We start from the raw sequence: 21,230 nt of genomic DNA on the forward strand, positions 1-21,230 counted from the left end.
CAGCAACTCTCGGTTGCCCACATCATAATTTCGCTCAGCAGGCGAAAACTTCCTGGAAAAAAAAGCGCATGGTTTCATCACTGAGCAATCAGAACCTCTCTGCGACAAAACAGCCCCTGCTCCAATCTCAGAAGCATCAACCTCGACCTGGAACGGAAGAGAAACATCTGGTTGACACAACACAGGGGCAGAAGAAAAACGACGCTTCAAGTCTTGAAAAGCTTCCACAGCAGCAGAAGACCAATTGACCAAATCAGCACCCTTCTTGGTCAAATCGGTCAATGGTTTGGCAATACTAGAAAAATTGCAGATGAAGCGACTATAAAAATTAGCAAAGCCCAGGAACTTTTGCAGACTTTTCAGAGATGTCGGCTGAGTCCAATCATGGATGGCTTGGACCTTAACAGGATCCATCTCGATAGTAGAAGGGGAAAAGATGAACCCCAAAAATGAAACCTTCTGCACACCAAAGAGACACTTTGATCCCTTCACAAACAAAGAATTAGCACGCAGGACCTGAAAAACTGTTCTGACCTGCTTCACATGAGACTCCCAATCATCCGAGAAGATCAAAATGTCATCCAAGTACACAATCAGGAATTTATCCAGGTACTCTCGGAAGATGTCATGCATAAAGGACTGAAACACTGATGGAGCATTGGCAAGTCCGAATGGCATCACTAGATACTCAAAATGACCCTCGGGCGTATTAAATGCAGTTTTCCATTCATCTCCTCGCCTGATTCGCACCAGATTATACGCACCACGAAGATCTATCTTGGTGAACCAACTAGCCCCCTTAATCCGAGCAAACAAATCAGATAACAATGGCAAGGGGTACTGAAATTTAACCGTGATCTTATTTAGAAGGCGGTAATCTATACAAGGTCTCAGCGAACCATCCTTCTTGGCTACAAAAAAGAACCCTGCTCCTAATGGTGACGATGACGGGCGAATATGCCCCTTCTCCAGGGATTCCTTCACATAACTGCGCATAGCGGCATGCTCAGGCACGGATAAATTAAACAGTCAACCTTTTGGGAATTTACTACCAGGAATCAAATTGATAGCACAATCACAATCCCTATGCGGAGGTAGGGCATCGGACCTGGGCTCATCAAATACATCCCGGTAATCAGACAAGAACTCTGGAACCTCAGAAGGGGTGGATGACGAAATTGACAGAAATGGAACATCACCATGTACCCCCTGACAACCCCAGCTGGACACCGACATGGATTTCCAATCTAATACTGGATTATGGGCTTGTAGCCATGGCAACCCCAACACGACCACATCATGCAGATAATGCAACACCAGAAAGCGAATAACCTCCTGATGTGCAGGAGCCATGCACATGGTCAGCTGGGTTCAGTATTGAGGCTTATTCTTGGCCAAAGGCGTGGCATCAATTCCTCTCAATGGAATAGGACACTGCAAGGGCTCTAAGAGAAACCCACAACGCTTAGCATACTCCAAGTCGATCAAATTCAGGGCAGCGCCTGAATCCACAAATGCCATGACAGAATACGATGACAAAGAGCAGATCAAGGTAACGGACAGAAGAAATTTTGACTGTACCGTACCAATGGTGGCAGACCTAGCGAACCGCTTAGTGCGCTTAGGACAATCAGAGATAGCATGAGTGGAATCACCACAGTAGAAACACAGCCCATTCAGACGTCTGTGTTCTTGCCGTTTAACTCTGGTCAAAGTCCTATCGCACTGCATAGGCTCAGGTTTAAGCTCAGGTAATACCGCCAAATGGTGCACAGATTTACGCTCACGCAAGCGTCGACCGATCTGAATGGCCAAAGACATAGACTCATTCAAACCAGCAGGCATAGGAAATCCCACCATGACATCCTTAAGGGCTTCAGAGAGACCCTTTCTGAACATAGCTGCCAGCGCAGATTCATTCCATTGAGTGAGCACGGACCACTTTCTAAATTTCTGACAATAAACCTCTATCTCATCCTGACCCTGACAAAGAGCCAGCAAATTTTTCTCTGCCTGATCCACTGAATTAGGTTCATCGTACAGCAATCCGAGCGCCAGGAAAAACGCATCGATATTACTCAATGCAGGATCTCCTGGCGCAAGAGAAAATGCCCAGTCCTGAGGGTCGCCGCGCAAAAAAGAAATAACAATCAAAACCTGTTGAACTGGATCACCAGAGGAGCGAGGTTTCAAGGCCAGAAATAATTTACAATTATTTTTGAAACTCAGAAACTTAGTTCTATCTCCAAAAAACAAATCAGGAACAGGAACCCTTGGCTCCAACATAGCTTTCTGATCAATAGTGTCTTGAATCTTTTGTACTCTTGCCGAGAGCTGATCCACAAATGAAGACAGACTTCTAATGTCCATCGCTACACCTGTGTACTGAACCACCCAAATGTCTAGGGGAAAAAAAAGGCAAAACACAGTGCAAAGAAAAAAAAAATGGTCTCAGAACTTCTTTTTTCCCTCTATTGAGAATCATTAGTACTTTTGGCTTCCTGTACTGTTATGAAAGGCAATGCAGTACTACAATGGACATAGCGGTCAGAGCACATACAGTGATCTGACAATAACCCAAAATCATAGAACGAGCTCTGAGACGTGGGAACTCTGCAGACCGCAATCCCTAATCCTCTCCAAACAACACTAGAGGCAGCCGTGGATTGCGCCTAACTCTGCCTATGCAACTCGGCACAGCCTGAGAAACTAACTAGCCTGAAGATAGAAAATAAGCCTACCTTGCCTCAGAGAAATACCCCAAAGGAAAAGGCAGCCCCCCACATATAATGACTGTGAGTTAAGATGAAAAGACAAACGTAGAGATGAAATAGATTCAGCAAAGTGAAGCCCGACTTTCTTAACAGATCGAGGATAGAAAAGGTAACTTTGCGGTCTACACAAAACCCTAAAGAAAACCACGCAAAGGGGGCAAAAAGACCCTCCGTACCGAACTAATGGCACGGAGGTACACCCTGTGCGTCCCAGAGCTACCAGCAACAAATTAGACAAGCTGGACTGTTGTGAATTCTGTGGCTGAATTCACTCCTGTGGTCACAAGTGGTACTGCAGCTTCTGAGCTTCCTCCCTCAGGTGTTCTGGTGAGCTCGTTGACTGCTTCATTACTTAACTCCGCCTGATGCTGCTATCCTTGCTCCTTGTCAATGTTTCAGTGTTGGATCTGAGCTTCTCCTGATTGTTCCTGTGACCTGCTGCTCTTTATAGCTAAGTGCTTTTTGCTTTTTTGTTGCTTTTTTCTGTCCAGCTTGTCTTTTGTTTTGCTGGAAGCTCTGAGACGCAAAGGGTGTACCGCCGTGCCTTTAGTTCGGCACGGTGGGTTTTTTTTGCCCCCTTTGCGTGGTTTTGCTTTAGGGTTTTTTGTAGACTGCAAAGTTCGCTTTACTGTCCTCGCTATGTCCTAGAATATCGGGCCCCACTTTGCTGAATCTATTTCATCCCTACGTTTTGTCTTTTCATCTTACTCACAGTCATTATATGTGGGGGGCTGCCTTTTCCTTTGGGGAATTTCTCTGGGGCAAGTCAGGCCTATTTTTCTATCTTCAGGCTAGCTAGTTTCTTAGGCTGTGCCGAGTTGCCTAGGTAGTTGTTAGGCGCAATCCACAGCCGCTTTTAGTTGTGTTTAGGATAGGATCAGGTGTGCAGTCTACAGAGTTTCCACGTCTCAGAGCTCGTCCTTGTATTTTTGGGTATTTGTCAGATCACTGTGTGCGCTCTGATCGCTAAGCACACTGTGTTTCTGGATTGCCTTCATAACACCTGTCATTAGCAAACATAACACTGGACAGAAAAAATAGCAAACAAATAGCAAAGAAGAACTTAGCTGTGCAGAGCAGCAGGCCACAGGAATGATCCAGGGAAAAGCAAGTCCAACACTGGAACATTGACAGGAAGCCAGGATCAAAGCATTAGGTGGAGTTAAGTAGAGAAGCACCTAACGACCTCACCAGATCACCTGAGGGAGGAAACTCAGAAGCCGCAGTACCACTTCCCTCCACCAACAGAAGCTCACAGAGAGAATCAGCCGAAGTACCACTTGTGACCACAGGAGGGAGCTCTGCCACAGAATTCACAACAGCTAACACCGAGCCATTGTCAAGTTGTAGGCCCTCTATTTTCTGCAAAAGATCCGTGGTATCCGTTAGATATGAGGGGATAGATATCACAAATGGCCGAAGAATTTCCTCAATGTATAATCCGCAGTTTTGTGTAAGGGAGTCCACCCCAGATACAATGGGTCGTCCCTTAAGAGGGTTTAGACCCTTATGGACCTTGGGTAGCGTGTAGAAGGTCGCATGCAGGGGAAACTTAGGAAACAAAAAATCGAATTCAGAATTAGATAGAAGCCCCCTAGAAAAGGCCTCATCAAGGATTACTTTAAGTTCACTTTTGTATATCTCTGAGGGATCCGAGGTCAAGATTTCATAGGTATTTTTATCCTGCAGAATGTTCATGCACATGTCACAGTATGTCTTATGATCCATAATGACCAGATTACCACCCTTGTCGGATGTTTTGATGATCAACTGGTCATTACTTCTCAGTGTCTCTAATGTCTCTCTTTCCTTGTCACTAAGATTATAATTAGTGTTGACATCAACGCATTTAATCTTCCGAATATCTCTTTCAACCAATTGTAGGAAGATATCAATATTCTTGGTATCCCCCTGGGGCGGCATTCTGACACTTTTGTTCTTGAGCCTCGTAAAAGGGCCCTTACCTGCGTCTGTTCCCTGCTCATTTTCTCTCAGGAGTCCAACCAAAGCTTCAAAGCTCTCAAAATCCTCTTCCCCCAGTCCCTGCTGGAGACATTCCTCTTTACTGTTGTGCACAAAAAATTTCTTCCACTTCAGTTTCCTACAGAAGAGATTTAAATCCCTCACCCAGCCAAAACAATTGAAACCGTTAGTCGGTACAAAATTTAGTCCCCTCTGTAGCACGCGGTATTCATCCCCAGAGAGGGCATAAGTGGACAAATTTATGATTTGTCCTCTGTCTAGCTGGATTTTGTTCTGATGAAATAACCTGTTTTCATGCCTTGCTCTAAAAAAGAGGATGATGCTGAGGAAGAGGAAGCAAGTTCTGAGGTGTCCCCTGCTGTGGCCGGGGGATTTTTTGGGGGCCCCTCTCCATACCTGTGTCTTCCCCTCCCCTTTTTTCCGTATCTGTTCCTTGGATGTTGCCATCTCTGCTGTCTAAATGGCTGTGCCCTATTATTGAAATTATCTCTTACAGAGATCTCTGTTCTTTCGGTATCAGAGGTCTCAATGTCTGAGGAAGAAATTTCCCCTGATCTGCCTGTTTGAAAGTTGAAGGCTTGATTATCTGCGAAATTCCTAAGATCTTTCTGGAATTGTATCTGCTTTCTTTCTTTAAGCAATGCCTGGTATTTTTCAACAGAGGTCTGTAGCAGTCCCTCCCTCCTTTTGAAATCTGGATCAGATTTAAATTTTTAAACTTTTTCTATCAGGCTATTCAGGTTGCTAGTAGATTTTTCAAGCAATTTTTTCTCCTCAGATAATAACAATTGCATAAACCGTATTGATGAATCAATTGATTCTTTTAGCCAGAGATCCAAGAGTTCAGGGGAAGATGTACGCGGAGAAGGGGCAATATGGATCCTAAGGCCTCGGGGGATGATCCTATTTTTGATATAATTTTCTAAAGTACGAATCTCCCACCAGGATTTCAAGAATGCTTTATAGCCTACATAGACCTCATTGAATGTATTTTTTAAAGTGATAGCCCCTGTACCCTTGTCATGTGAACCATCAATATTGAAGGCCTGAATAGCGTCCTCCAACCAGAAATCCTGATTAATTGGGCCTGACAAGAAACTAGCCATGCTACGTTTAAATGAACAAAAATTCTAACGTATATCAAACTGTATTGGGCCAATAAATAGAGCAATCATATAAAACCCAAAATATATTTATTAGAAAATCTAAAATGCCACCAAATAACAGTTGAAAGGTGTAAGAAGCTTGTTGATAGTTATAGAAAGCTATTGATTGCAGTTATTTATTCCTAAGGGCGTGCAGCCAAATATTAAGCTGTAGTTGCCAACGACTTTGTCCATCCCAATTTTGGGGTTTTGTGTGAAATTATGTCCAATTTCTTCTTTTCTCTTTTTTTGTGTTGTTCCAATATGTGCAAAGGAAATAAAAATGTGTATAACAAAATGTGTGATTGCAATAATTTTTGGGGAGAAAAAAGTCGTTTTCTGGAACAATTTCAGTGGTGCCAAAACTTTCAGCCATGACTGTGTATACATAGGAAGAAAATGTTGCAGCAAAATACTGTATATGGTGCTTTTAGTCAGATAAATACATATATATTAGTAAAGAGCATACAACATTGGAAATTGAATATAAGCATTATAGAATTAATTATAACAAATTAGAGGCAAGGCCTAGTTTCTAGCATGTGAAGACGCAGGAGTCTAGAGCTCCCAAAATGACCCCTTAAAAAAGCCACTCTAAGCTACTTTGAGAAAACCAAAACCCTCTCTATTAACGACTGGAGGCTTAGAGAACATTTTGAGACCAAAGCCATTTTCGTACACCAGGGAGAACCTGAGATAGAGACCTTAGAGGTTTCTGTGTGGTCTCTCACAGCAGTGCCGTCATTTTGAGAACTGTGGCCTAGTGGAGCACCTGCAAGCAAGCAGCAGCCTAAATTTTCACCTCATTGGGTCACAAAGATCACAACACACCGGAGGAGAAGAATCGCATCTCTCCTAAAACCAGGAGAGTAAAGAAGAACAGTGCTCCATAAAGAACAAAGGGACTATTACAAGCTAAGCGTGGAGGAGCACCCGAGCTGAAGCTCATATCTGCTTCCAACAACCCTTACACATAGGAGCTATGCAGCCTACAGACCCATACCCCTGTCCTGAAGAGGAACCTACCGAAGAATCTCCCTGCCATCCTCAGACATCAGGGAGCGAGAAAGAAGATCCAGCCCCCTCTGCAGCGAACGGCTGCGGACGATTCCCGAGGGGTGCAGGCGGGGACCGCCGGGGTTAAAGCCAGGGACGCCGCACCTGCATACTGCCAGAAAGGCAACAGCCGAGGAGATCCAGTTCACCGTACAACTGCAGCGCTCAAGCCCTCAGGTGGACGCCTGCGGTGTCAGAGGTGGCATCGCTGCTGAAGAAAGAAGCTGCCACTGAAGACCTTTCTCCTAGCTGCGGCCCAGCCTGGTGTCCTTCCTGCTCGTTGGCTTCGGAGAACCATCACAGGTTGGGGAGAAGCAACTGCTCCGGAGCCTCCCTAGATCATCGCCGGGGACGTCGCTCACGCCCACTGCAGCACCATCAATCACAGCCACAGAAGTGATCCAGCGGCCCGGAACACAGTGGTGCCATCGCTTCCCTTTCTTGTTGGCTCCAAAGGTAAGCCCAGAATTGGGAATTCACCCCCTGGCACTAACGAGCAGCAGACACAAAGGAAGTGTTCTCCCCAAGCTGAGCGGCAGGAGCCACCACTGTGGAACTCACATAAACTTTAATAGCGTGGAGCAGCTCTTGTGGAACAATATAGACTGTGCAAAGAGTAAATCTATTGAATAGAGAATGTGGTAATGGTGGATGGGACCTGGGCCTGGGCTGCAGAACAGTAATTAAAATAAGAAACTCGCAAACAGGCTAACTGTGTCAAAGGCACACAAAAATGCATCAAGCAGTATTGTTGAACAAGTCTATTACAAACGCGCTCCATATACCAGGAGGGGAGGCCAAAGCCGTATTAACATCACATTAGAGGGGAAACCACGGGGGCGTGGCTGGCAGCCAAAGGAGAAATACATGTGCTCCCTGAGCTCCACGGTTAACTGCCCCATTCGGACCAATCTAACGCTTTACAAAGCCTATCAACACCATCATAAGATGGCATCCACTTGCCTAAGGACCTAAGTGACATCTTATAGGCATATCGGTCACAAACTCGTGCTGTTGGAGAGGCGGAGGATTGAGACCTTTGAGCGGGCTTGAAGCCTTTCAGGCATATTAAAAAAGGGTCGGTGAAGGAGGAAGAGGCACTGCCGCATTTCCCGCCATAACAGGCGCCATCTTAGTACAGAGCCCTACCATATTAACTACCCCATAATGTTACACAGGATGTAATCATCTACCCGGGGGACTCTGAGGGGAGCTGAGGGAATTCCGCTATTAACTGCACAACTTGCTCATAATGGTTAAATCATCCCATAAGCAGACCAGGTCCAGTTCCAAATCCATTAGGCCAGGATCTCAGGCTGACATGGATAAATTCCTAAAGAAACAAGGAAACTCTTCAAACACTCCAAAATCCTCTCGTTCATTTGAGAAAGCTTTAGAGGATCATACAGAATCTGAATTGGAGAGCGACGGTGAATCTGAAGATCTGGACAAGGGCACCCAGGTCACTAGATCATTTATTAAAAGGATCTTAGGCAGAGCTCTAGAACCCCTAGGAAAAGATCTTACGGCTATTAAGCATGATCTTAACCACTTAGGTCACAGGATTGAGACTGTTGAATCTACCCAAACAGAGATCATTCAATGCTCTAACTCCTCTGTTACTTGCCATAAACAGCAGGAAGATCATATCAACCGGATTTATACCATTCTAGAAGATCACAGGGAAAGGAGAAACAATTTAAGGTTAAAAGATATCGGTTCTACCAGATGCTATCTCAACAACAGTCACCAAAATTTTCCGAGCCATTATGGTCCCCACTGATCCAACAGAATTTGAATTACTGAGAATCCACAGAGCTCTAAGGCCCAAGCCAAAGCCAGATGAGCCGCCTCATGACGTTCTCTGCCATTTTTTAGATCTCAGAACCAAAGATCTCATACTAAAAAGAGCCAGAGAGGCTGATTTGATCAGCCACGATGGCTATCTGGTCCAGATCTACCAGGATCTCTCAGCTTCTACATTGCACAAACGTCGTCTCTTAAAGCCTCTCACTTCGATACTCCAACAAAAACACTACCCGTACCGTTGGCTATTCCCATTCAGATTGTCCATCTCAGCTAAAGACAAGAGATTCCTCATAAGGTCCACATCAGACATTAGGGACATCTGAGGTGAGTCATTGGACGTGGTATATCTCGATTTTTCCAAAGCGTTTGATAGCGTGCCGCACAAGAGGTTGGTACACAAAATGAGAATGCTTGGTCTGGGGGAAAATGTGTGTAAATGGGTTAGTAACTGGCTTAGTGATAGAAAGCAGAGGGAGGTTATAAATGGTATAGTCTCTAACTGGGTTGCTGTGACCAGTGGGGTACCGCAGGGTCGGTATTGGGACCTGTTCTCTGTAACATATTCATTAATGATCTGGTAGAAGGTTTACACAGTAAAATGTCGATATTTGCAGATGATACGAAACTATGTAAAGCAGTTAATACAAGAGAAGATAGTATTCTGCTACAGATGGATCTGGATAAGTTGGAAACTTGGGCTGAAAGGTGGCAGATGAGGTTTAACAATGATAAATGTAAGGTTATACACATGGGAATAAGGAATCAATATCACCATTACACACTGAATGGGAAACCACTGGGTAAATCTGACAGGGAGAAGGACTTGGGGATCCTAGTTAATGATAAACTTACCTGGAGCAGCCAGTGCCAGGCAGCAGCTGCCAAGGCAAACAGGATCATGGGGTGCATTAAAAGAGGTCTGGATACACATGATGAGAGCATTATACTGCCTCTGTACAAATCCCTAGTTAGACCGCACATGGAGTACTGTGTCCAGTTTTGGGCACCGGTGCTCAGGAAGGATATAATGGAACTAGAGAGAGTACAAAGGAGGGCAACAAAATTAATAAAGGGGATGGGAGAACTACAATACCCAGATAGATTAGCAAAATTAGGATTATTTAGTCTAGAAAAAAGACGACTGAGGGGCGATCTAATAACCATGTATAAGTATATAAGGGGACAATACAAATATCTCGCTGAGGATCTGTTTATATCAAGGAAGGTGACGGGCACAAGTGGGCATTCTTTGCGTCTGGAGGAGAGAAGGTTTTTCCACCAACATAGAAGAGGATTCTTTACTGTTAGGGCAGTAAGAATCTGGAATTGCTTGCCTGAGGAGGTGGTGATGGCGAACTCAGTCGAGGGGTTCAAGAGAGGCCTGGATGTGTTCCTGGAGCAGAACAATATTGTATCATACAATTATTAGGTTCTGTAGAAGGACGTAGATCTGGGGATTTATTATGATGGAACTGAATGGCTTTTTGGCTGAACTGGATGGACAAATGTCTTTTTTCGGCCTTACTAACTATGTTACTATGTTACTATGTCTGCAGGGAGCTGGAGATCCGCCTGGACCAACTTCCAACTTGGAGACGTCCTGTGATGCTCACCGCCTGAAACCTCTCCTGCTACCATCTCCGTGGCAGGACTCGCCATCCTCAAGGTCCTCACAGGCGAAGCGTGGATCTTCCAAAGCTACACCACCGAGAGCTGATGATGATGACCCGGGAGGTTGACGATTCGCATACGCGCTATGATCTTTAAATGTTTATTATAGCTCATGTTTCTTGGTTCCTAGGTTCACATAGATCTTGTGTCAGACTATTGTGACACACAGTTGTGTAATGCTGTTATCACTAATAACTACAGATTATACTTTTGTCTTCCTTTTATCTTTCTTTTGTTGCACCGCTTTATTTCCTTGTTCAGTTCTTCTCTCCTTCCCCATGTAATCTAATTTAGATGAGGTTACTACGACCAAAACTTCTCGGTTCTCTCTTAATCCATCAGGTAGAATTTATCTACCCCCTTCCCTTTTTCTCTAACTACCCCTCTTTTCTGCTCCCTCCTTTTTGTATGTGTCTTCTTTTTTCCCTAGATCCGATGGATGATCCTCTCTCCCATACGAAGCATCCTTATCCACACCCGCCATGACGTCAAATCGTACGTCTTTCCAGATTATCTCCCACAATGCTCATGCTCCCCAAACCCCAGGTCACAAACTTTAAATCTATTCAAAAAATCGGGATACAACATTTTATTATTACAAGAAACCCACTTCACCACAGATAAAATTCCTTCCTTTGAGAAATGCTTCTTCGATAGATGGTATCATGCTAGTTCTCCCCAGAAAGGCTTCAGAGGTATCTCAATAGCTTTGCCTAGAGATATCCCCTTTCTTCTTTTAAGCTGCTTATGTGATCCCGAAGGTCACTATATTTTTATTAAAGGTCTAATAGCTGGTAATTTGGTGACTCTGGGCAGCCTGTTTGCTCCCAACAAACACCATTTCACTTGGTTGCGCAAGGCCTTCACTAAACTTTGTTCTTTCCAAGAAAGCGTAGTTATCATTGGAGGAGATTTGAATTTAACACTCGATCCCCTACTAGACATGTCAACAAAAAAAGTTCTGTCTCTTTGAGAGACTTGGCCCGTCTTAAAATTCTCCTACATTCTTTAGAATTAATCGATATCTGGAGGTATTACCAGTTACCACCCTTCAGATGTTGATTTTACTTACTATTCCCACCCTCATAACTCTTACCACCGCTTAGACTACATTCTGGCCTCTATTTTACCCTCTACCTTGAGAGCTGACATAATCCCTTCCCTCCACTCTGATCATTCTATAGTATTGGTGAATCTGGAATTCCATAAGCCTTACTCTCATTTTAGAACGTGGCGGCTAAATGAATCATTGCTACAACGTGAGGACATAAAATCCCGAATACGTGATTCTCTTCAAGAATTTTTCAAAATCAATTCTAACCCAGAGGTAAACCCCACTGTTTTGTGGAAGCACACAAGGCCACAATTCAGGGTGTACTCATTTCAATAGCCTCCTATCTGAACAAGCAGAGGAAGCAGGAAATGCAGTCTCTATACAGTGACATAGTCGCCTTGGATGCTCTCCACAAAAAAGAGTTAACACAAGCCACCCTTATTCAACTTACGGAAAAACGACAATCCCTCAAAGATCTCTTAAGCAAGCAATCTTCAAAAACAATACATCTCTTGGAAGAATAGGATCTTTGCCCATGGTGACAAAGCTTCTAAACTTACGGTCTCTCTGATCAAAAAACGTCAATCCCGCACCTTTATCCACCAAATTAAAACTAAAACCGGCCTTGTTACCCAACAATATAGTCAGATTATCGATACATTTTTGTCCTTCTACAAAAATTTATACCAACTACGTCAAAATGAATCAACGGATGATAGGAATCAATGGAGAAATGCCGCTCAATCCTTTTTATCTTCTCTACATCTTCTTTTTTATCTTCTCTACATCTTGCTTGAACTCCAGTCCATCCTGTCGGGGAGATCAAAAGGAAAATCTCCTGGTCCTGATGGGTTTTCGAAGGCATACTATAAGACTTTTTCAGGAGAGATAGGTCCTCATCTATTGAACATGTGTAATGTGGTCCTAACTGGTAAATCACTCCCCCACAGTCTCTAGAAGCTCACATTTCCCTTATCCACAAAGAAGGTAAGGACCCTGAATGTTGCGGAAGTTATAGACCTATATCCTTGCTAAATGTCGACTTAAAAATTTATGCCAGTCTAATAGCCAAAAGGCTAGGTGTGCTACTACCAGATCTCATCTCCTACAATCAAACAGGCTTTGTGTCCGGTAGAGAAGGGAAAGACAACATGAGTAGGATCTTACATTTGATTCAGTATGCAAAAATCAATAAAACACCACTTGTTTTGATAGGGACAGATGCTGAAAAGGCCTTCGACAGGATGGACTGGACATATCTTTATGAAACCCTCCTCATCAACAATTAGTTGATGCAATATTCCAAATGTAGTCTTCTCCTTCAGCTCGGCTAAAAATTAATAATATATTATCGGAACCCTTTCATATTCAGAATGGCACAAGGCAGGGATGTCCCCTCTCCCCGCTTCTACTGTATACGTGCTTGCCATGGAACCTCTTATCCAGGGCATTCAACAGAACGTGGAAATTAAGGGAGTTCAAGTAGGTGGTTACCACCACAAATCCGCAGCATTTGCTGATGGCCTTTTAATATTCTTGCCAGAACCCCATAAAGGGATCTTCGCCTTTGTCCGTTTACTAGATTTATATGTAAGAATATCTAACTTAAAGGTGAATCCATCTAAATCTGAAGCGATTAGCTTAAATATCCCTAAATCAATAGTAGATAAACTAAAACAACTTTACTCCGTTAATTGGCCACCCAAGTTTATAACAAGCTTGGGCATTAAAATTGGAATATCAGCAGGACAACTTCTTGATCTCAACATTTTACCTATGCTAAATAAAGCTGTCTCAACTGTTCGCTCTTGGAGAGCACCTTTTTTTTATCTTGGATGGGGAGAAAAAAATTGTTGAAAAGTATAATACTTCCTAAATTTATATATCTGTTCCAGATGCTTCCCATCCACATTCCCATCCACTACCTTTCTAAAATTAATTCCTTTTTTGTTAGTTACATATGGGATAATAAACGCCCACGAATAAAAACTAACACACTCAGTCTGCCGAAGTCAGAGGGTGGAATGGGTGTCCCGAACATTTTTAAATACTACAGAGCTGCAATGCTCACCAGAATAGTAGAACGGATCAGGAATCCACCAAGCAAACTATGGCTATCTATTGAAGAACATTTGGCCCCTGCCCCTTTGAGAGCTATGGCCCTTCTCCTTGATTACATTAGATTACCTTGTTTGGAAGCAAACGAGATCACCTTGGTCACCCTTAAATTATGGAGGACAGAATTTCTTAAAACTACTCCCCCTTTATCCCCTATTTTAACACTTCAGGACGTAACGGGTCCTATTCCCCCTAAATTACCCAAAGACCCTGCCAACGTTACTTATGATCTACCAGATCTACGAATACCGATCGATCAGATGTTTATAGATGGCTCTTTAATGACTCTTTCGGAGCTCCAAGCTTTTAAACCGCAACTCAATGTCTCTTCTCTTCATCTTAATAGGATTAAGGATTATTGTTTAAAATACAAGATTCAGTTTTCTTTACCTCGTCCAATCACTCATTTTGAACAACTTTGTGTACACAATACCAAAAGGAAAAAACCTTCAAAAAAAACCAACAACTATATATGAAAAATATAAACTTTATTAGATATACATAAAACAATGTAAAAGCAAGGCAGTAGCCACCAGTGCAGCAGCAAAGGTGGGACTCACTCGGGGGCAACCTCAATACTAGCAGCATACATGAAGGTGATAATGGGAAATCAATAATAAGAAGAACATCTCCAAACGGTATAGAGAATACTTATAAATACAATCTGAATAATTATACAGATATAAAGTGCACTAATAATGTACAATAATAAGTACAAAATAGAATACTAATGAAAGCTAACGTAAGCTGAAAAATATATAAATAAGTCATGAAAACACAATACATGTAGCCATAGTGTAAGTCAAAGGTATAGTTACCATGGAGGAGCACCCGGGGACCCACCACACCCGACGCGCGTTTCGCAATGAAATGCTTCGACCCCTGGACGAAGCATTTCATTGCGAAACGCGCGTCGGGTGTGGTGGGTCCCCGGGTGCTCCTCCATGGTAACTATACCTTTGACTTACACTATGGCTACATGTATTGTGTTTTCATGACTTATTTATATATTTTTCGGCTTACGTTAGCTTTCATTAGTATTCTATTTTGTACTTATTATTGTACATTATTAGTGCACTTTATATCTGTATAATTATTCAGATTGTATTTATAAGTATTCTCTATACCGTTTGGAGATGTTCTTCTTATTATTGATTTCCCATTATCACCTTCATGTATGCTGCTAGTATTGAGGTTGCCCCAGAGTGAGTCCCACCTTTGCTGCTGCACTGGTGGCTACTGCCTTGCTTTTACATTGTTTTATGTATATCTAATAAAGTTTATATTTTTCATATATAGTTGTTGGTCTTTTTTGAAGGTTTTTTCCTTTTGGTATTGTCTATTTTGTTCTTTCATGGCCCATGTAGGGATATTATTTGGTGTTTTTTGTTTTTTTGCAACTTTGTGTACAACAAAACTCAAACAAAATTTATAATTCTCTGGTCATGGAGAAAGCAGATATCAAGAGGGCATTCATTGGGCTCTGGGAAAGAGACCTGAATATTCAACTTACAGCTGATCAAATTGCCTCTATTTATAAAAGATCCCATGGTCCTTCCCAATGTGTAAAAATGCAAGAAAATTCTTATAAAGTGATATCTCGATGGTATCGCACACCAGTTTAATTGAATCAATGGAATTCTTCCACCTCGGAAAGGTGCTGGAGATGTAATACAGAACCAGGCACCTACCTACACATATGGGGGAACTGCCCAGTGATTATGCCCTTTTGGCAATTGGTAGGTGAAATAATCACAGAAGTACTGGATCGGTTTCCTGTGATGAAGCCTCAATCTGTTTTACTTAATCTACTTTTATGGCCAGAGAATCTCACAGCCTCCAAAATGACTAATAACATTATAGCTGCTGGCAAGTTTCTAATTCCTACCCTATGGAAATCAACCCAGATCCCTACTAGAAAACAAGTTCTTGTGAAAATTGATCTACTATATCACACTGCAGAACTAGTAGCAAATACGCAGGAGTCACTAAATTCTTTTTGTAATACATGGGAACACTGGATTCAATTTAGATCCAGTCCCAACTTTATTCTTGAAACCACAGACAGTTGAGCCAACAAATAATAAGAACCATACTACCTTTACTCCACTCTAGTTCATTCTCCATCGGATCACCCCTTCCACCTCCCATCTTGTACCCTCTTTTCCCTTCTCATGTCCCCTTCCTCCCCCATACCCTCATTCCTTTTATGTCCCCTTTCTTCTTATTACTGGATTAACCTGTTATACTATCTAAGTCTAATCATATTTTTTTTTTTGTTTTCTATGTTCCTCCTTGCATTTTAACATATTGTTTTATGTAATGCCCTCCTAAAGAGGATTTGTTTGTATGTACTCTATTTCAAAAATAGTTGATTCCATTTGCTTTTCATGTTTATGAATACTTTTCATATTCTGTTCCTTCATTATTATTCTTTTCATAAAAAGAACGTTGAAAGATTATAACAAATTAGGCAATTTTTGCTGATCAAATTTTTGCTTTACATAAATGTGTCCCCAGTTGTCTTACAAAGGAAGCAATATGACAGATAGGTAAATTACTGTAAAATGCTGCAGGCTTCACTTGAAGCCATCCACTAAGATTTTTCAACCTCTGTGTTGCTGTTATAATTAGTTTTGAAAGTTTCAGCTTGACAGGTTTGAAGCAGGGAGTTTCCAGTCTGATTACATTGGCATTGTGTATCCTGTGATTGTACTTTCTACATGTCTCCCAGCTGACTACTTTATATGCGGCAATCAGAATTTTAGTGAAGAACTCTTTTAATTAAAATAAAAGCAGATTGTGTTTGATGTGAATTTGATGTGTTTACCTGAGTAATCGTATTTTTCCTCGCATTGTGGACTTTATGTCACTAACTGCTGGGTCCCCATAAATTAAGAGAATGGTTGACCAAAAGTTTCCTGCGTAAAAAGATCAGTAATGTGCATGTACTATCACAACATCATTCCCCTCTATGTGGCTTATGGAGACAGCAAAGTGCTGTATTTAGCTATCTCCAACACTCCCATAGGCTAGGGTCACACAACCGTATTTTCGCTCATCCCAGAAAAACACTCTGATCAGATGCTGATTGGAGTTTGATCAGATTGTGATCATGTTGTGCTCTGATTTTCTCTGATGTGGAAAGCATGGAAAAAAAATGTCTACATTGTCGTTCATTCTGCCAGTCCATGAAAATGGAACCATACTTGATGTCATCCGAGTGCGGTCCGATTTTTGACTGACCAATTGACTTGCATGGCTGACTGTGATCTGATTAATGGATGCAAATTATGCATGCCGCAATTTTTTCCTTGGACAGACTGGGGCTGATGAAAAAAATCGTACATGTGCACAGGTCCATAGAAAAACAGTGGTCTGAGTGTGATCCGATGTTCTATCTGATTGCATTCGGACCAAAAATTCGGTCATCTGAACAAGACAATAGGCAGTAAATCTAGGGATGGATGCACATGTTCACTATCACTCCATTCACATATTTCAACATGGGGCTATCGACTCCTAATTCTCTTCCAGCATTCTGACCATCAGTGACACATTCATACTATTCTGTAGATAAATGATGATTATATCCCGTAAGAAAGGCCCATAAAAGTTTCTCACTTCACTTTCTTTTCAACACAAATGAAGTAAATGTGTAGGACTTTTATCCTGAATAGTTTTTCATTAAATCAAATTCATCATGACTAAACTAAACTTTTTATACTATTATACTCAATGACAATCTTAACATCTTTTAGACTATGGAGGCCACCACTACTTACAAAATATATAAAATTTGCGAAAGAATATATACCATTTTAGTTTCTGAGGACAAGATATTGATACAAAAGTGGTTTATATCCATTTCCACTATATTCAGAACAAAAATTATTATTATTAATATTTATAATAATAATAATGATAACATTTCCTAAATATTTTCATGCACTACTGTATAAAAAGTTAGCTTTAAATATAAGATATCCTCAAAAGACTCACAGTGACCTCTTATGGATGAGACAAACTCTGCTTTCTATGATAGTACAAGACAAAAAAAAGAAACAAGAATAAAAGGTGTCAATTCTTAATTCTTATTCAAGATGTGAATTTTATTTGAGATTACTGACATTTTCATACTTGTGCTATCCACTGTTCTAAATTCTGTGGCTTAGCATTCCATTGTAAAGTAATAGACAGGGAGGAATTCAAGGTGTTGCCAGGAACCACAAAGAACACACAGTCTACAAGCGAAGGTAAACACATGGAGAGTTTCACGGAATACGGCCATAAAAAAATGAAGCATATAACTCAGACACTTTCACTTGACATAATTGTGTTGAGAAAGGAAGAGAAAAAAGGCAGAGACAAAAGGTGCTCTAATCATATTAGACTTCAAATTGGCAGTCTCAGAAATATTCAAAAGATCTTGACTATTAAATATAAATTCCAAGAACACATTTCCATCCATATTTGATAATAATGAGAAAAACACTCACTGTGAAGAATATGGCATGCAATTCTAGGGCAGTACATTTTCCAGAGTATGCAACTACAGTACAAAAATCTCGTTCACATGTATATCTACAGATAACACAGAAATCATTTAAAACTGTTTTGTCCTCCATAAATTAAAAATAGTTTACAATAATTAACCAAGAAAACAATTCACGAGGACACAAGATTCTTATATGAATACCTGTTATGCAACTTATATAGAAAATCAGCTGTTTGCTGAGGGTGCCAGGAGAAGAATTCATGGCAAACTGCTGATCGCCCCAGCTGAATTTTTTAAGGAGTTGCATTTGATATTAAGCTGTTAAAACAGGAATTAAAATGCACCAGTCAAGAGCATTCGCGTCACCAAACTAATTCCAATGTTGGGTAAGCTTGTAATAGACAAGTTCAACCATGCCGTCCTGGAAGCAAAAGGATCTACTATCACTGAGAAAATAAACTTTAAATGGGCCAGTTCACAGCCAATACATTTTTCTATCATATTATTCTTCAACTTGGTTTACCTTCATGTCCTTGACTGATATCTTTTCTATACTGATATGTCTGTGGTACAGAAAACAAACAATGATGGTGAAACTAGGTGTGGAATAGTGCAGACAATTAATGCACAACCTAGGAGCTAGGCCTATCCTCACTCTCATTTTCATTTACATAAATATACCAAGTTTAATGATTTCACTAACATCAAGGTTTGAGATGAGCAGATCTTTGAAATTTGACTTTTTGGTGAAGAAATCCCCCTATTTGATTTGTGGTGAAGAAATCCCCCTCTTTTCTCAATTTGTCAAAGCCTGGAATTGCCCTCAGAATACAGGTACAGCATTCTAAGGTCTCCGAGGACTGTATTTAACCAATTTTGATCTATTTTAGGCAAGTTTCACACGTCCTGATATTCCCAGTACAGAAAAAAATGTACTAGAGATGTTAGAGATGTTAGATAGTATTCTGCTACAGATGGATCTGGATAAGTTGGAAACTTGGGCTGAAAGGTGGCAGATGAGGTTTAACAATGATAAATGTAAGGTTATACACATGGGAAGAGGGAATAAATATCACCATTACACACTGAACGGGAAACCACTGGGTAAATCTGACAGGGAGAAGGACTTGGGGTTCCTAGTTAATGATAAACTTACCTGGAGCAGCCAGTGCCAGGCAGCAGCTGCCAAGGCAAACAGGATCATGGGGTGCATTAAAAGAGGTCTGGATACACATGATGAGAGCATTATACTGCCTCTGTACAAATCCCTAGTTAGACCGCACATGGAGTACTGTGTCCAGTTTTGGGCACCGGTGCTCAGGAAGGATATAATGGAACTAGAGAGAGTACAAAGGAGGGCAACAAAATTAATAAAGGGGATGGGAGAACTACAATACCCAGATAGATTAGCGAAATTAGGATTATTTAGTCTAGAAAAAAGACGACTGAGGGGCGATCTAATAACCATGTATAAGTATATAAGGGGACAATACAAATATCTCGCTGAGGATCTGTTTATACCAAGGAAGGTGACGGGCACAAGGGGGCATTCTTTGCGTCTGGAGGAGAGAAGGTTTTTCCACCAACATAGAAGAGGATTCTTTACTGTTAGGGCGGTGAGAATCTGGAATTGCTTGCCTGAGGAGGTGGTGATGGCGAACTCAGTCGAGGGGTTCAAGAGAGGCCTGGATGTCTTCCTGGAGCAGAACAATATTGTATCATACAATTAGGTTCTGTAGAAGGACGTAGATCTGGGGATTTATTATGATGGAATATAGGCTGAACTGGATGGACAAATGTCTTTTTTCGGCCTTACTAACTATGTTACTATGTTACTATGTTACTAGTGTCTGTTGTCTGTGTGTGTATTACTTGTGGCACACATGTCACAAGGCAACCGTGTACCATCCATGTGCTGCATCAGTGGCACCTGTGTGGACGTCAGGACAAACGCAGGCACCAGGAAAGCAGCGGTACAGTAAGTGCTGTTACCCAGTGCCGGATGCTGAAGAGGGCTCTCATCATTGTCCCTTGCTGTGCAAGTGATCAGCACAAACAGGGGAGAATGATGAGACTTGTATTCAAGTGAGAACAATTACAGCAGGTGGTGGCTGATTGGACTATTACTCCCATCGGCCTACACCTGCTGCCACTAATAAAAGTGACAGCAGGAGCGGCTGATGGAAGTATTTATCACCCGCTGTCTGCACTATAAATAAATAAAAAAATAAAAAATCCAGCATGGGTTCTCCTTTATTTCCTATAACCAGCTAGGAAAAACTAACAGCTGGGAGCTGCAACCATCAGCTGTCAGCTTCAGCAAGGCTGGTTATCAAGAATAGAGGGGTCACCATGCTGTTTGTTTTTTATTGTTATTTAACTAAATAATTAAAAAAATGATGTGGGGGTCACCTCATTTTTGACAACCAGCCTTATTAAAGCAGACAGCTGGGGACTGGTATTCTCAGGCTGGTAAGGGGCCATAGATTTTGACCCCTCCAGCCTAAAAATAGCAGTCCACAGCTGCCCAGAAAAGGCACATCTATTAGGGGAGCCAATTCTGGCACTTTGCCAAGCTCTTCCCACTTGCCCTGTAGTGGTGGTAAGTGGGGTTCATATTTGTGGGGTTTATGTCACCTTTGTGTTGTCAGGTGAAATCAAGCCCACTAGTTGGTAATGGAAAGGGGTCTATAAGACACCAATCTCTTACTAATCCTAGAGTTATCTGGTAAATAAAGACACAGCAAGTATAAAATCCTTTATTAGAAATAAAACAAAACATAGTTTTCCATTTTTATTTAAAAATAACAAACACAGTTATACTCACCTAACATTTAATTCCTTCGCCTCCTGTAATAAAACTAACATAAAAAAAACAGTATCTCTCATCGGTCCATTGTTCTGACCCATGCCCTACTCCATTTCTTGGAGATTAATAGTTTTCAACCTGGATGATGCCAAAATGCGACCAGCCAGGCTGAGAACCACTGGTGAATGAGCTGCTGTGAGCACAGCATCAATCACTAGCATTGACATTATCATTGTTACTGCCGGTCATTGAAGCTGTTTTACCAGCATGTTTGACCTCAGCACCGTGGGAAAAAGTCAGTGATGAGGTTACC

This window comes from Ranitomeya imitator, chromosome 2, assembly GCF_032444005.1.
Source record: "Ranitomeya imitator isolate aRanImi1 chromosome 2, aRanImi1.pri, whole genome shotgun sequence".
NCBI classification, from domain to species: domain Eukaryota; kingdom Metazoa; phylum Chordata; class Amphibia; order Anura; family Dendrobatidae; genus Ranitomeya; species Ranitomeya imitator.